Below are 16,692 nucleotides of genomic sequence, written 5' to 3'. Positions count from 1 at the left end.
CATGCAGTGAGACTTTTCTCTGCCTTTTTCAAGGTAGTCATTTCCTTGTTCGTTGAAGGGATCATAACTTCTTCATTGAACTTTGATTTAGGTGATCTATAGCCTCAATCGACCAATGAATGCCCTACTTTTAGAGTAAAATTCAATGGGAACTGCAATGCCTGTGGGAGGTATTGTCATCAAGCTAAGGATTTCATAGTATTTAAGTGCACGATGGCCAATAGACCAACCTTAGCATGGACAAACACACCTCGAGTGTCTGCATTGATGCCAGCCCCAACTCTTGAACAAACGTCACAACACATGGTCCCTAGGGCCCCGAATGTTGTTCAGACAACACCCTTACCACCTCCAGTGCTAGGACCGCAACCACCACATTCGAGAATCACTTCATTGAATCATGTGGGTTGTGAGTCATCTATTGCTTGTTTGGAAGGCTGTGAGGAAGATATAGACCCTAATATTGCCTATGGGATGGATGCACTTGAAGAAAGTCCACAATACTACATGGAGGACTATTGGGGACAAGTCAAACTTGTCTATTAAGTAGCTGCTCTTGCTGCAAGAGGCCAAAATATCAATTACACTGCTAAGAGACCACCTCTTCAATGCTATGAGTGTGGAGGTCCACATCATGTGGCTGAGTGTCCTATTAGGCTACAAAAGAACTCCACACTAATGCAAACCAATTAAGCGAGCACGCTTACAATGCCGAAACTCATGTGTAATTGATGTGGCATAGATCATTTGATTGTCCAATGTTCAAATAATCCAAATGCACCGAAGATCACGCCATTAAACTTGATTGAAGTTACCGAGGAGCCATCGACACCTCTAGTACCAGTAAACGTACTCACAGGATCGATGCTCCAAAAACAAAATTATATTCTTGAGGAAAGAGACACGACATCAATTGCCCAATCTTAGAAAAAGAAGAAAACACGAAGGAAGAGATCGCAAAGAGCAGCAAAGTCAAACGCCAGTTCGAAGACCAACATAGGGACTGGTGACGACCCCGTATATATGAACAACGCTGAAGAGGATTCTAATTTAGGAGAAACCATGGAGACCAAAACGACCACTAAGATAGAAACCAACAAGGAAGATCTTCATGAGCCACAATGGCCAAGATCTAAAAAGAAGATAGGAACTTATCCAAACCCTATAGAGGAGATCGACCGAGTCAAGCAATTAAGGAGTTTGGTAGAAGATACCCAAAGGGATCTAGAACCAACACATAGGCAGATCCAGATTACAGACATCGTGTTCCCTATGCAACAACAACCTCACCAAGTCCATAAACCCTTAGCCATACCTAGTGTCATCCAAGAAGAAAGTGACTTAACACTTCTTGATGGAAAGAATGTTTACAGAGGACTACCTGATCCTATCGAAGAAATGGAGATCCCATCTTCCCCACGTCAAGGGATTGAAGCCCAAAAGGTGCCGTTAAACATTGCCAAATTGATGGATTTCATGTCTTCAAAAGTTAGAACCACCATCATGTCCAAACTATATAAAGACCCTGAGCTAGTTTCATCTCTTTGAGAATTCCTCCATGGAGAACTGAAGTTTGGGCTACCACAATTTGCACAGAAGGATGGAGCTGGGGAGATGCCAATAGAGGAGTAACACTTAGATCCACAACACAGCCTAGATGAGAACCTTGTGGTAGAAATACCTGTTAACAAGTTGGAACAATACTTTGAGAGTGATGAATCTAATGCAACCATACCAAACTAAGGGATTAACTGTGAAGGGAATCCTTGATGATGGCGCTAGGGTTAGCATTGTGACTAAAAATTGCTAGGAAATTATGGGAAGACCTCACCTTGCGACCACAACCATAGTAGCAAAGATGGCCAATGGCTCTATTGTTAAACCTATTGGGATGCTAGTAGATCTCAAGATCAAGGTCTTTGGACATAAAATACGAATTACCTTCATTGTTATGGATTTCTCCATGCACACTATGGCATTTGAGATGATCTTAGGACGTCCTCTCATGAGGGAAGCGAAAATGGTGCATGACTGGTCTAAAAACCATGTGTACTTGCAGTTCCAAGATTCTGTCATTCGAGTGGATCTTGTAACTGGTTGAGCACATCATCTAGGAAACAGGTTTATAATTGATCATAGATCTGACACCACAGTTCACTCGGCCCCATTGCAGTATTGTTACATGTGTAAAGCGGACACTGATGTTGGGTAAGATTCTCCTTATATGGACGTACTACCTGGGATGACTGAGTCGGACAATGTGGATTGGGTCCACCTAGCAGCAACCATAGACACTTGGGGAAACAGGGGGACGACCTGGGTAACACCTGAGGGGGATGAAATGCCACCACTTGTACCCTTAAATATGCTAGAAGCAATGCATATATCTTTTGCCAAGACTCATCTTCATATAACAAAGAAAACATACAAGTGGGTCCCTAAATCTTCTTTAGTGACCATGGTTGATGCTAAAAAACAGAAGCCTTTTAGAAACGTCCCACTCGCTCCAAGAAATGTAAGGAAACGTGGCGTTGGATTCCTGAACAACTATTGGAAGCCCAAGGCTACTATCAAGGAAATGATCAAATTTGGGTGCCAAATCGTAGATTGTGTTCTTACCTGTCACTTGACCCATGTGAGCCCAATCCTGTGGCTCCAAAATGAGTTGAAGATTGCGGAAAGGAAAAAATCACGGAATGCTACACACCCGCTCGAGAGCTAGTTTAGGTACCAAAGAAAGAACGATTTGTTCCAAGAACAAGGAAGAGTTTGCACCTCCCGTTGTAAGTTCACCACCTACAACAACGTTGAAAATAAAATAATGGGAGAGTACCTTACCACCCTTGCAACTAGATGAAACGCATAGGGCAGTTGAAAACTATTGGTTAAAGCCTTCACCCATAACAACTTGGAACAATTGGTTTCAAAAGGTGACGACATCATTCCAAAAAGTATGATCTACCCAAGGAAGGGTGGAGTGTTTGCTGACATCCATCATTCACTTGCTTCCCTCTCAACCTTCCTCCCTGACCTCTTAATCACCAATCTTAGGGAATGTATATATAAAGCCTTATACTCATAAAAAAGAAAAAAAGTAAAGAGCAAGAGCAATTAGCAAACGAGTATGCACAATAAAAGTCAAAACGTTGAACAGACCTACACATTCACATCCGGTACACTGAAACAAAAACCTATGCCATCAAACACCTTTGATCCTCATCACTCGAGTGATGGAGGGTAGGTAAGATTAGTACGATACGAGTGTTTCTGTTTTAGAGTTTAGTGATTAGCAAAGTTCTTTCTTCCCACTGATGTGCCTCCTAGAGGTATTCTTTGTGTTTCCTTGTGTATACAGGAGCGTGTTGCTGTGGTTAGGATTTGGACCTTCATGGAATCTTTCTCTCGTTCACTCTTCAAACCAAGCGTGATCATCAACACAAACATGTGTTTTTTGTCCATTAGCATTGTCCCTTATCTTTTTTGCATCTTTGTTTGTCTGCTTTAATTGTGACTGATAGCATAATATTCAGCGCATTTTCTTAGTACCAAACATTAAATTCAATGTAATTTTTTGTCATAATCACTTGTCTAGGTTTAAAAATCAAGCAGTCCGACTAAGCTAGTTTGACCAAGCTAGGCGTTACAGATCTTCTCTTAATACCATGGGGAATGCCTTCCTAATAATCAATGGTTACTTAGGTTCTTAATCCGAGTTAGGCAGCATTGTGTGCAATGTACTAGGGCTTTCTAGTGGGCTTAGTCCCTATTGACCTTTAGCTTAAGTATTATTGTTGGAATTAGGGTTGCAGAGAAACACACACAGCTTGGAGAAGACGAAGGAAGCTCAAGGCACACAATAGAGAGTGTGTTACTTAGTGTGCAATGGAAAGATAGATAGCCCTAGAGTGATGGGCGTATATGCAATGCACGGGGGAAAAAACCTCCTAAAGAGGGAAAAAATGCCCCGGCGGTCCTAGTGTGTTCACACACATCACTACCACATGTATATGGTAACAAATCCCCCTTGGAGTGATGCGGTGAACGAGAGCTGGCACATGAGTAAAGGGAAGTGCCATGCCCTGAGGACAGGATCAGTCCACAAAGGGGAGTAAGCCCAAAGCTTTGCGGAAAGCTTCAAGCTTCTCACGAGACAATGCCTTTGTGAAAAGATCTGCAAGGTTGTCCTGTGTTGGCACATAAGCCAAGCTGATCTCTCCTGCTGAGAGCCTCTCCCTGACATAGTGGTAATGCACCTCAATGTGCTTTGTGCGAGCATGAAAAACTGGGTTCCTCGCAACTGCCAATGCGCTCTGACTGTCAGTGTAGATAGTGTTGGCAGTGTCCTGTCCAACACCCAAGTCAGCCATAAGGCGTCTGAGCCATACACACTCAACCGCAGCTGTGAAGACTGCCCTGTACTCAGCCTCACAACTCGAAGTGGCCACAGTAGGTTGCTTCTTGCTCAACCATGATATACATGAACTGCCAAGCATGAAACAAAAACCACTTGTGGACACTCGCGTGTCAAAACAACCAGCCCAATCTGAGTCCGAAAAAGCATGTAAGTCTGGCGGCAATGATCCCCCCTTGGGATAAAACAAGCCAAGATGTAAAGTGCCACTAAGGTAGCGGAAAATCCTCTTGACAGCCTGCCAATGCTTAGACCCTGGGCTATGCATAAATCTGCTGACCTGCGAGACTGCAAACTGAATATCTGGCCTCGTGTTGCATACATAAATGAGGCAGCCAACAGCAGTTTGGTAAAGAGTGACATCAGCAGGATCGCCAGCATCATGTAGACTCAACTTCAAACCTGTTTCCATGGGAGTGGCAATAGGTTTGCAATCCTCAAGTCCAAACTTACATAGCAATGTCTCTATGTAACTTTTCTGACACAAGGCAATACCACCATCACACTGCTTAAACTGTATACCCAAGTAATGATGCAACAGCCCCAAATCTTTCATCTTGAAAGTAGCATTCAAATCAGCCTTAAATTCAGCAATATGTCTCTCATTTGGTCCAGTGATCAGCAAATCATCAACATAAAGAACCACAATGAGAAATACATCATCCTCACGCTTTACATACAATGTGCTTTCTGTTGGACTGTTACGAAAGCCTCGTTTAACCAAATGAGTGTCAGCTTTCTCATACCAAGCACGAGGAGATTGCTTCAACCCATACAAAGCCTTCTTACATTTGCACACTTTGTCCTCTTGTCCTTTTATGACAAAACCGCGAGGCTGCGTTACATAAACTTCCTCAAATATGTCACCATTCAAGAAAGCAGTAACAATGTCTGATTGATGTACATCCCAACCAAAATGAGCTGCCAATGCACATAGAAAACGCACAGTAGTCATACGACAAGTGGGAGCAAAAGTCTCTTCATAATCTATGCCTTTTTGTTGTGCATAACCCTTTGCAACAAGTCGAGCCTTATGGCGATCGATCTCACCATCCGGCTTGCGTTTCAACTTGTAAACCCACTTCGTACCAATGGCCTTTTTGCCAGGAGGCAAATCACATAAAGTCCATGTGTCATTCTCTATAAGTGCATCATATTCTGATTTCATGGCAGCAATCCAATTTTCTGAATTCTGTGCTTCATCAAAAGACAGAGGCTCCTCAACATCATGTAAACTAGACACAGCCAAAGCATAACAATCTGATGCATAAGATGCATGGCGAGAGCCTGAACGAGTACGACTAGATAAAGGTGCATCCAATTTACTGTCACGCAAAGTGTGCACCAGCCATTTTGGCATACCTCTAGCCTGCTCATTTTCAGCCCTTTCCTCATCAAGTACATCATGTACATCTGCATCAGTAATAGGCTGTTCTAAAACATTTTCAGAAACCCCCATAGGCTGTACATTTGCCTCATTGGAACTTACAATCGTATTTCCACCACTGAAAAGAGGCAACAAAGTGTCATAAATGTCCTGTGAGCTTACATTACTGTCTCTAGTACATGACAGCAAGGGTTGAACAGAATCTTCCACAAACACTACATCCCGTGAAACCAAAATACGTTTTGTTTGCGGATGATACAACCTGTAACCTTTGCTTTCAGCACTATAACCAACAAAAATACATTTGACAGCCTTATCATCCAATTTTCTGCGTTGCACTTGTGGCACCAAAGCATATGCCAAACAGCCAAAAACACGCATGTGCTCAATAGAAGGTTTTCTATCATGCCATGCTTCATATGGAGTAATAGACTGCAAAGCTTTCGTAGGACACCTGTTAAGTACATAAGTGGCACACATGATGGCCTCAAGCCAAAAAGAATGCGGCAAAGCTTGACTTTTGACCATACATCGTGCCATTTCCGTTAGTGACCTGTTTTTCCTCTCAGCAACACCATTTTGCTGAGGTGTATAAGGCACTGTACATTGGTGTTTTATCCCACGACTAGCCAGAAATGCATTAAATTCATGAGACATATACTCCCCCCCTCGATCGGAACGGAGGGTGCCCATAGTACATTTTGAGACATTTTCAGCCATAGCCAAAAATTGTTTGAAGCACATAAAAACTTCGGACTTCGCTTTAAGCGGAAATACCCATGCATGCCTGGAGTAATCATCAATGAAAGTCACGAAGTACAGGTAATTGCCCAAGGACGGAGTTTGCATGGGCCCACAAACGTCACTATGCACAAGCTGCAACCTGCATGTGGCCCTAACTGAACCATCCTTTGGAAACTTAGAACGCTGCATTTTACCCAGAATACAGCCTTCACAAACATGTTTGATAGGTGCTTCAAGAGGCGGCAAAGAAGCAACCATATCAGATTTCTGCAAACGCAGCAAACTGGCAAAATTCAGATGACCAAAACGTGCATGCCAAAGTTTTGCATCTGAAATAGCCCTTGAATCTGCAACAGCATTTGCAAAATTTTGTCCACACTTGTCATACAAAGTGAGCTTATACAGCCCACGGCACAAAAGCCCAGATGCAACAATTTCATCACCAAAACTGAGATCATGAACTGTACATCTGTCATCCACAAATTTGACTACAAGTCCAAGTCTAGCAAGTGCGGATACAGACAAGAGATTCTTCTTGATCCCAGGTACATAAAGTGCATCAACAAGTGTGAAGGAACTGCCATTAGCAGCAGTGAGCACAATCTTTCCAACTCCCTGAACTGGATAAGAGGCGTTGTTGGCACAAGTGACTGAATTCCCATGAGGGACAGACTCGAGAGAGGTAAACAATTCACGATGTGAGGTAATGTGCTTTGTAGCACCACTGTCGAAATACCACACATGTGAATCTGCAGCAACTGACAAGCATGCATCATGGACAGCAGGATTGTAAGTGCACTCTGCGCTAAAAGCCCATTCTGCATCAACATCAGCATCACAATCTCCTTTCACAGAAGACTCAACAATGGCTGCATTTGTAGTGGAACCAGCATTTGCAGTGGAACCACCCTCTTTCTTCTTAGCCTCTTTGGCCTTCAACTTAGGACACGACTTGATCAAGTGATCATTGGCTTTACAATAATGGCAACGCATCTTCTTTTTGCCCTTATCACCAGAATTGCCAGACGAAGTGCTGCCAGCAGAAGCATTAGGAACAAAATTTTTGCCACTCGCAGCAGAACCATAAGAAGTGGCTGCATTACTGTTACCACCCTTTCTTTGAGAAGCAATAAAAGCCTGTTCAACTGCACGCTGCCTAGTCCTGTTTTTTCTAGAAAGTGACTCTTGCAACAGCAATGTGCATAATGCATCAAACTTGACAACTTCAGGATTTCCTTGGGTCATCAGTCTCCAAGTACTAGCAAAAGTCTGGTAGGAATCTGGTAAGGCATCAAGAACAGTCTGCACAAGGGAACTGTCAGAAATGACTTCACCTGCAGAAATGAGTTGCTCATTGATATCCTTGACACTAGCAAGGAAAGTGTCCATATCATCTTCCTCATGCATAATCTTCGACTCTAGCTCTTTACGCAGCAAAGCAATTTTAGCCTCATTGCGGCTTGCATAAAGACCTGCTAGAATATCCCAAGCCTGTTTTGCAGATTTTGCTGAACGGATGTGAGGAATAATGGTGCGCTTCACAGACAACGCAATCAATGCATGAGCCTGCGCATCCTTAACATCCCAACGAGCTTGTTCTGCTGTAGGCAAAACAACTCTAACAGCTGCAATCCTTGCAGCAAGACCTGCAACATCCTCAATATCGCCTACATCTTCAGAACCAGGACGTACATCAATGCCCTGCACAATGTTCCAGACACCTTTTGACACAAGAACGTGTTGCATCATATAAGCCCACATAGGGTAGTTGTCCCCATCCAACCTGTCCTCAGCAGCAAACATCTTGAACACATCTGTGTTGTTGTTGTCAGCCATGGTAAATGCTGCACCTGATGTGAAAACTGCCCGAAAATAGGAGAAATGGAGCGGGAACAACTTGTGCTATATAGCACAAACCGTAGAAGACTATAAGGCATCTGTTATGCAGAAAACGGCACTGACAGAAAATCTGCACAAAATGACGAAATAACCTGTGCAGTACTGCCCGTAGTGGAAACGGTGGCCGAAATGAGCCCAAAGAGCAGACCTGCGAACGCTAGCCAAAGCTCACTGAAATCGGAGAAAGTGAGCAGGCGTGTGCTGGAGCAGCTGGTGACTAAGCCCGGGAGGACGTGACCTGCTCTGATACCAATTGTTGGAATTAGGGTTGCAGAGAAACACACACAGCTTGGAGAAGACGAAGGAAGCTCAAGGCACACAATAGAGAGTGTGTTACTTAGTGTGCAATGGAAAGATAGATAGCCCTAGAGTGATGGGCGTATATGCAATGCACGGGGGAAAAAACCTCCTAAAGAGGGAAAAAATGCCCCGGCGGTCCTAGTGTGTTCACACACATCACTACCACATGTATATGGTAACAATTATAGAGGGAGTTTACAAATGTGATGAGCCTGGGGAGGGTAACAGTGTTATACGTTACAAAATTAAAATACTGAAAACGAACAAATAATAAAAAATCAAAGTGCCACAATGTAAAATCTAAAGCGGAAAGAGAAATCTCAGCTTGATTTGGTACTTCACTCACATGTATCGCCGATGGTACTAGAGCCCTAGAGGTTCCCAGTGTGGGTGCTTTCCTTGAAAAGCAAAAAACCCAAGGCATACAAAATAAGCACACACATCAAAATGGAATCAGTGTGAAAAGACTTTGGAGGGTCAAAGAAAAGGAAATAAGTCAGACGATGATTTCATGAGCAATTCCTTTTATCGTAGCTTAACTCCAAGGTCTTCTAGGTATAGCCTCTAGTCAGCCCTCGGACATGAAATACTTGGCTCTCGCGATTAAACAACTTAATTGACCAGAGAAAATTGAGAAGCTTGCCCATGGTATTAATAGTTGATCTTTAGTGACTTTCAATCGTAAAATTAGCGACCCCAGACTTGTTTAATTTTGTATCTTTACAACTATTTATGCGTTTGATTATATTGAAATTTAATGTTTTTATTGCTAACAAATGGTTTAAAATTCTATTACCAATTAAATTGTTTGTCTACAACTGCATATGATTTTTAATTGTATATGAGAATGCAATTACTGTGCCAATGTTGTTTGATTTTGCAGTGACTAAAGAAGGCTAAGGACACTCATCTCAAAGGCTCTTCCACCTCGACGAACGAGCTTCAACTCAATAGATTTCGAGGACGGAATCTACATCAGGAAGGGGGACATGTTAATCCTCACGCACATTCCTATCACCTACGATAGATGTTGTATTATTTATTTGGTAGAGTCAGGTACCGGGCTTGTCGATCCAATAGGAATGGTTAAGAGTGATCGCCGATGAGAGGCGCACTCTAACAGGAACATTCAATGGTTAGTTGGCTAAGTATGGATGCCCAAGTGTGAATGGGGCGAGCTCATATAAAAGTCACCTAAACCTAAAAATCATTCATTCTCTCATTTGTGCAATTGAAGAGTGCTCTTGCTCCATCTCCATCTTCTTCTTCTTCATCTCCTTGTGTGTGTGTGTGTGTGTGTGTGTGTGTGTTCGTGCGAGAGAGAGAGAGAGAGAGAGAGAGAGAGAGAGAGAGAGAGAGAGAGAGAGAGAGAGAGAGAGAGAGAGAGAGAGAGCGATTGAGCATTGCGATGACGGCACGGTGGTGGTAAGGCGGTTGAGCGCGGCACGGTGGTAGCTCCTTCTTCTTCATGACGAGTAATCCTCCATGAAGGCGAGCGTAGGGCGGTGAGTGACACAACCTTGCTCTCTTGAGCTTTCTAGATTAGTCTAGTTGTGTGCTTGGAGCCATTTGTGGCTCGCACACAGTGTATTGGCAAGTCCCTTGCATTGACACATGCGACAGACGTGCAGGCAACCAATGGAGTAAAACACCTTAGGGTTGGCTTCATTAAAGCCTCCAAAGGTAAGTGTTAAAAGCGTTAGGACATAGTCTTTAATTTTTAAACTTTAGGCAATTAAGGTCCAAGCAGGCAAGGGAGCAGCTTGCTTAAGCAAGGGTTGTGCTTAAGCAGGGGGCCTGCTTGCTTACCAAGTTCAAATAACTTGCTACAAAAAAAGGGGCGAGCCCTACAAAGGAGGGATATGAGTAGCATGTATGCACCTCGCCAAGGGTCCATACTCTCATGAGAGGAAAGGGGCCACATGTCAGGTGTAGAGGCACACTGCTCAAGTAGAGGCACACTGCTTAAGCAAGGGAGGTGCTAGCTTAACCTCACAAGAGGGAAAGAATGACACTTGTCAAAAGGGACTAAACATCTTGCCCCAAAGGGAGCCAAGCTCTCATTGGCTAGAGGGCTACATGGCCCAATGAGCTTCAAAAAGAGCCTGCGGAAGGGGGTCGACCAAGCTACCTCTCTCTCTCTCTCTCTCTCTCTCTCTCTCTCTCTCTCTCTCTCTCTCTCATTTGAGCATCCCACGAGCTCTCTCTCTCTCTCTCTCTCTCTCTCTCTCTCTCTCTCACTCTTCTCTTCACACACTCTTGTGAAGCAAGAACTCCATCTCGTTCTCCAAGCTTGAGAAGTTGAGTGCCTACTACAACAAGCTCTTGGCTATGGATGCAAATCCACACAAGAGAATGCTTATGCTTGCTTATCAATCTCTCTAATGTCCATTATCACTATGCTAAGCTATGCTACAAGAGCTATGATGATTATGTGCAAGGGGTTATTGCTTTCTCGTACAGCTACTTCTACTTCTCTCTTCTTCCTCACTCCCTGCTAGCTCTTCTCACCTTTCATGGTGTTTGAGGTCTTGGGATTGAGGCTGGGCATTCTTCAAGTTCATGCTAATCATGTTTATTGTTGTTACCATGCTAATGCTTGGTCAGTGAAGCTTGCCATCTTCACCTCATCAAGAAGGTCTCAAGAAACACAATCAGTTGTATTGTAAACAAGTATTCCGTCATGGAAGAATCTATAATACAAATGCCTATTGGAGCGGGGACCAGCTCCAACTAATCCGGTCCTCTATTGGTGTCAATTTCTCTAAACTCTCACTCTCTTTTATAAGTATTGTTCATGCCATGTTAATGAAGTAAAGTGTTAGTGTTGCTCTTTCCATCCAAGCACTTTCTTTCTCACTACACATCTACACACAAAAGAATGCTCAAGGAAATGCTCAATATGTTATTCACTTTCCGCTCCAACTCAAGTTAAAAGGCTAATTCCATTACATTGGTATCAGAGCATTTGGTTTTTCTTTTCTTGCTTAAGAAGAGAGGTCCTTAAGTAGCCTATTAATGGTTGATGTTGTTAATTATATTAGGGTAAGTGGAATTGGGATCTATTATCGGTTTTGTTGAGCCCATTATGTGGGATATGGTCCACAACCTCGGGAGCTTTCAACTTAATAATGGAGTCTTTTTAGACTTGCCTACGACTTTACCATTATTGAGCCATAAGAAGCTCGAAAGGAGCTAGCCCTTGGCAACTCTTCTATGTTAGACCTACTCCTCTACTCTCTATAATTAACCACTTCGAGCCATGGGTGTAGATACTTAAGAGCCAATTTTCAAAGGCTAAGAGGAGTGGCAACTAAAGTTTTGAATTGCCAAAGCATACACTAAGTACATACATAAATTTTGTTAACATGGTTGACAATAATCAAGAGAGTAGAATGAATATTGATAGCTTTGATTTTGCACATGAAGGTGCTAATGATGATGCCACCATGTTTGTGAATTATCTTTTCACTAGGTTGCAACAAGCTCTGGGCAACCCTGCTTTGCAAGCCAAAGTTACTCAACAACTTCGTGCCTATGGAGTTTCCCTTCCTCTCCAAGAGGAGAGAGACCTTACGAGGCCTCTTGAAGAGACCCCAAAAGAAGACTCTCTCCCATACGAGAGGAGGAATCCAAAGAGCAAGAAAGCAATGAAAATGTAAGTTCTTATAAGGATGTGGCTCCACGAAGACAGTAGTCTAGACGATGCCCACTCCGCCCAAGAGGAAAAGATCAACACATAGTCCTTCTCCTCGTCACTCCAAAAGAAAAGAGAGGAAACAAAGGAAGGAAGAGGTCACCCTCTTCTCCTTCTTCTTCACCTTCCTCCTCTTCCGACGAAAGCTATGGTTATTCTCCTAGAGAATACAAGAGGGGAGGACATCGCAAATCATTCCCTGCATGGCAAAGGTCACAAAAGCTAAAGAAGTTCAAGGAGGGGGGAAAGAGTATCTCTTTTCTCACCTATGATGGCACATTTGGTGCTGCCAACAAAGTGTTGGCCTTCATCCAACAATTTGATGCGGCCTTTGGAGACGAGGGCTTTACGGAGTCCTCCAAGCTACGCCATGCAGCTTGTCAATAGTGGGCTGGCTAGCCTTCGTGGCAACGGCAAAGCCCCAAAGACATGGAAAACTCTATGAGTTTCCATCATAAAGCAACTCCTTGCAAGCGATGCAAAGGACAAAGTGCTTAATGAATGGTGCAACTTGGAGCCAAGTATGAAGAAAAGTTTTGGGATCTACATCTCAAGGCTACTGTCTTTCAAAAGATAAACTTTGCCGAGCAAAGGTAGCAATTCTATGAGGGATTACCTGAAGAGATGGCCGAATACATCAACTCTCAACGGCCTGGTACTATTAGTGAAGTAATCCATCACACCATGGTTGCTTCACGCATTAATTTCCATCAAGGGGCTTGACAGAATGGCAAGCCCATGGAAAACAAAGACAAAAATGATGCAAAGGGGAAGACCAATGCTCAAAATTCTTCTAAAGGCACTTCCAACAACAAAAACAACAACAATTGGTCCAAGGAGAAGGGAGTTTTCAAAGGTAAAAACAAACTCTCTCCTGAAGAGCTTGAAGATTTTTGCAAGGACCATAAGTGTTTCAAGTGTGGGGAGCAAGGACATGGCTATCGTTCTTGCCCCAAAAAGAATGCTCGCAATGAGATTCCTAGGGCTTTCACCATTGAAGCTCCAAAAGAGGACGCTCATTGCAAAGGATCATCACTTTTCTATGCTTGGGGAAAGGTAAGAGAGCATGATGCCTTCATCTTGTTTGACCGTGGCTCTACTCACAACTTCATATCAACGGAGTTGGCCACTAAGTTTGGCATTCAAGCTTTTGAGATGGGAGATATGGTAACGGCTAACGTAGATTTCAAGGGACAACAAGCCTCCGTTACTCCCTTGATTGGGAAGTTGAGGCTTCATGTCCAAAGCTATGTCGACAAAGAAGACTTCTTCATCTCTCCTCTCCAACATGAGGATGGTATCCTAGGGGTGCCATGGTTTGATTGCATGGCTGCCAATATGAAATTCCCTAAAAGGAGAATCTACTTCACCTACATGGGAAAGAATATGTATATAAATGCTAGTGAGCGTGGTCGCACTATTCCACTTGTAAATTCTCCTGCTTTTGATAAATCAATGAAGAGCTCAGTTTCTACGTACATGATTTTTGTCAAAGAGTACCTAAAAGATTCTAATGTTTCATCGAATGTAGATGGTAGGAATCAAGAAAAGTTAGACTTGTCTAATTTTCTAAAAGGATTCCAAGATGTGTTCATCGATGATATCCCTATGGACTCACCTCCAAAACGAGGGGATGATGACCATTGTATTGAGCTCCTTCCAGGAAGCTCACCACCTAACAAGCCTCCTTATTGAATTTCACAAGCTCAGCAAGAGGAGATCATGAGGGAAAGTACAGGAATTGGTAGACAGAGGGATGGTGAGGCCTAGTTCCTCTCCCTTTTGTTCTCCAGTCCTTTTACTGCAAAAGAAAGATGGTACATATCGTATGTGTGTGGACTATCGAGCATTAAACCATATCACTATCAAAAACAGATTTCCCGTGCCTCGGGTAGAAGACCTGTTTGATAAGCTACAAGACTCTACCTACTTCAGTAGGATTGATCTTAAGAGTGGCTATCATCAAATAAGGATAGTGGATGAAGATATCCAAAAGACCACGTTTCGCACAACGTTTGGTCTTTATGAATATTTAGTCATGCCTTTTGGTTTGACTAATGCACCGGCTACATTCAATCATCTTATGGAGAAATTTTCTAGACCTTATCGCAAATTCACTGAAGTGTTCTTTGATGATATCATCATCTACTCCAAGTCTTTGGAAGAGCATAAGCAACATCTCCAAGTGAGGTAATAAAAGCATGGCCTAACCCAAAGAATCTACATAAGCTAAGAAGCTTTATTGATATGTGCACATACTATAGACGCTTCATAGCAAAATTGTCTCAAATAGCAGGACCACTACATGACTTAACTAAGAGGAACGTTAAGTATGTATGGACTGATAAAGAGCAAAATGCTTTTGATAAGCTCTAGGAGAAGCTTACCTCCCAACTAGTCCTCATGCTTTTGGATCTCTCAAAACCATTTGAGGTCCAATGTGATGCTTGTGGTGATTGCCTTGGAGCAGTTTTGCTTCAAGAAGGGCATGCCATAGCATATGAGAGCCGAAGGCTCAATATTGATGAATGAGTCTTGGGCATTTATGAGAAAGAGCTTTTAGCTGTTCTACATGCCCTAGACACATGGAAGCACTACCTATTGGGGACTCCATTTATTCTATGAACCGACCACCAAAGTCTCAAGTATTTCATGACGCAAACCAAGCTGTCTGACAAACAAATGAGGTGGGTGAATTTTCTTTCGCAATTTAATTTTCATATTGCTCACATTGCTGGTAAGCACAATCAAGTGGATGATGCACTTTCACGACGAGCAAAAGTTAATGCGGTGTCTATAGCTACTCACAATGATCTATCTTCTGTGATAGATGAGTATGCTACTGACCTTGATTTTAGTCAGCCCTTGCTTTGGGTAAGAAAGAGGAACCATTTACCCAGCAGGATGGTTATCTTCTCCACGGCAATAGGCTATGTGTTACCCATTCCCTTCGTGAGAAAGTTATATATGAATCCCATGTGCCTCCCTATGCGGGGCATAGAGGAATTCAACCTACTCTCCGAGGAGTAGAGATGTATTTCTATTGGCCTACCATGAAAGTGGACATACAAGAGTATGTTTCAAAATTTGTAGTATGCCAAAAGACCAAATATGATAGAGGGAAGCAACCTGGACTACTTCAACCATTGCCTATCCCAAATTCACCATGGGAGAGTATATCCATGTATTTCATCTTTGGATTACCCAAGTCTATCCATAGGAATACGGGAATATGGACAATAGTTGACAGATTTAGCAAGCAAGCACACTTTATTCTTGTCAAAAAGACTATTAAGGCACACCAAATGGCAAATCTCTTCATATCTCAGATTTTCAAACACCATGGATTACCAACATCCATCGTGTCAGATAGAGATCCTAGAATGACCAGTAATTTTTGGAAACGTCTCTTTGAAAATCTAGGAACAAGATTGAATTTCTCTTCGGCCTATCACCCACAAACGGATGGCCAAAGTGAGATAGCCAATCTTACGATACTCGATCTACTCAAGACTTATGTTACCGAAGTAGATCAATGCTCACAATGGAAAAAGTACTTACCTCTTGTAGAGTATGCTTACAATAATACTATACATACTTCTACGTGAAAAGCGCCTTTTGAGATCATTGATGGAAGACGTAAAAGTCCCTTGCTAATTAAAGTACATGGGAAGATCTTCGCTGCCAATGAGTATAGCCGTGACCTACAAAAATCTTTTCAAAAGATTAAGGAGGCTATATCCATCTCTCAACAAAGGCAAAAAGATGCTGCTAACAAGCACAAAAGGGCCTTAACGTTCAAAGAAAATGATTGGGTCTCACTCAATTTTCCTAAGGTTCGATTAAGGCAAACAACGGGCAAAAATCCTACGGGCCATCAAAAGTATTATGCTAAACCAGCAAAAAGATACTATGGTCCTTTCCAAATCTTGAAACCCATTAATGAGACGGCCTATCAACTCAAGTTGCCCAACCATTGCCTCATACACAATGCTTTTCATGTGAGCCTACTCAAGCCCTTCAAAGGAGAGCCACCAAGTGAACCAATTATTGAAGACCCTCCCGAAGTTGAAGACCAAGAAGAGCTATTCTTTGGCATGAAGACAAGGTACTACAACATGGTAAGATTCTCTGACAGTATCTTATTAAATTAAAAAATTATCCTTTTGAAGATGCTAGATGGATGCAAGGAATACGGCTTAAGGATAGTATGAACCTTGTCAATGCTTACAATGCCACATTAGGGTAAGCAAA

The sequence above is a fragment of the Adiantum capillus-veneris genome, chromosome 12, assembly GCF_014529385.1.
Source record: "Adiantum capillus-veneris isolate H3 chromosome 12, ASM1452938v2, whole genome shotgun sequence".
Lineage (NCBI taxonomy): Eukaryota > Viridiplantae > Streptophyta > Polypodiopsida > Polypodiales > Pteridaceae > Adiantum > Adiantum capillus-veneris.
This window is presented reverse-complemented; position numbering follows the sequence as displayed.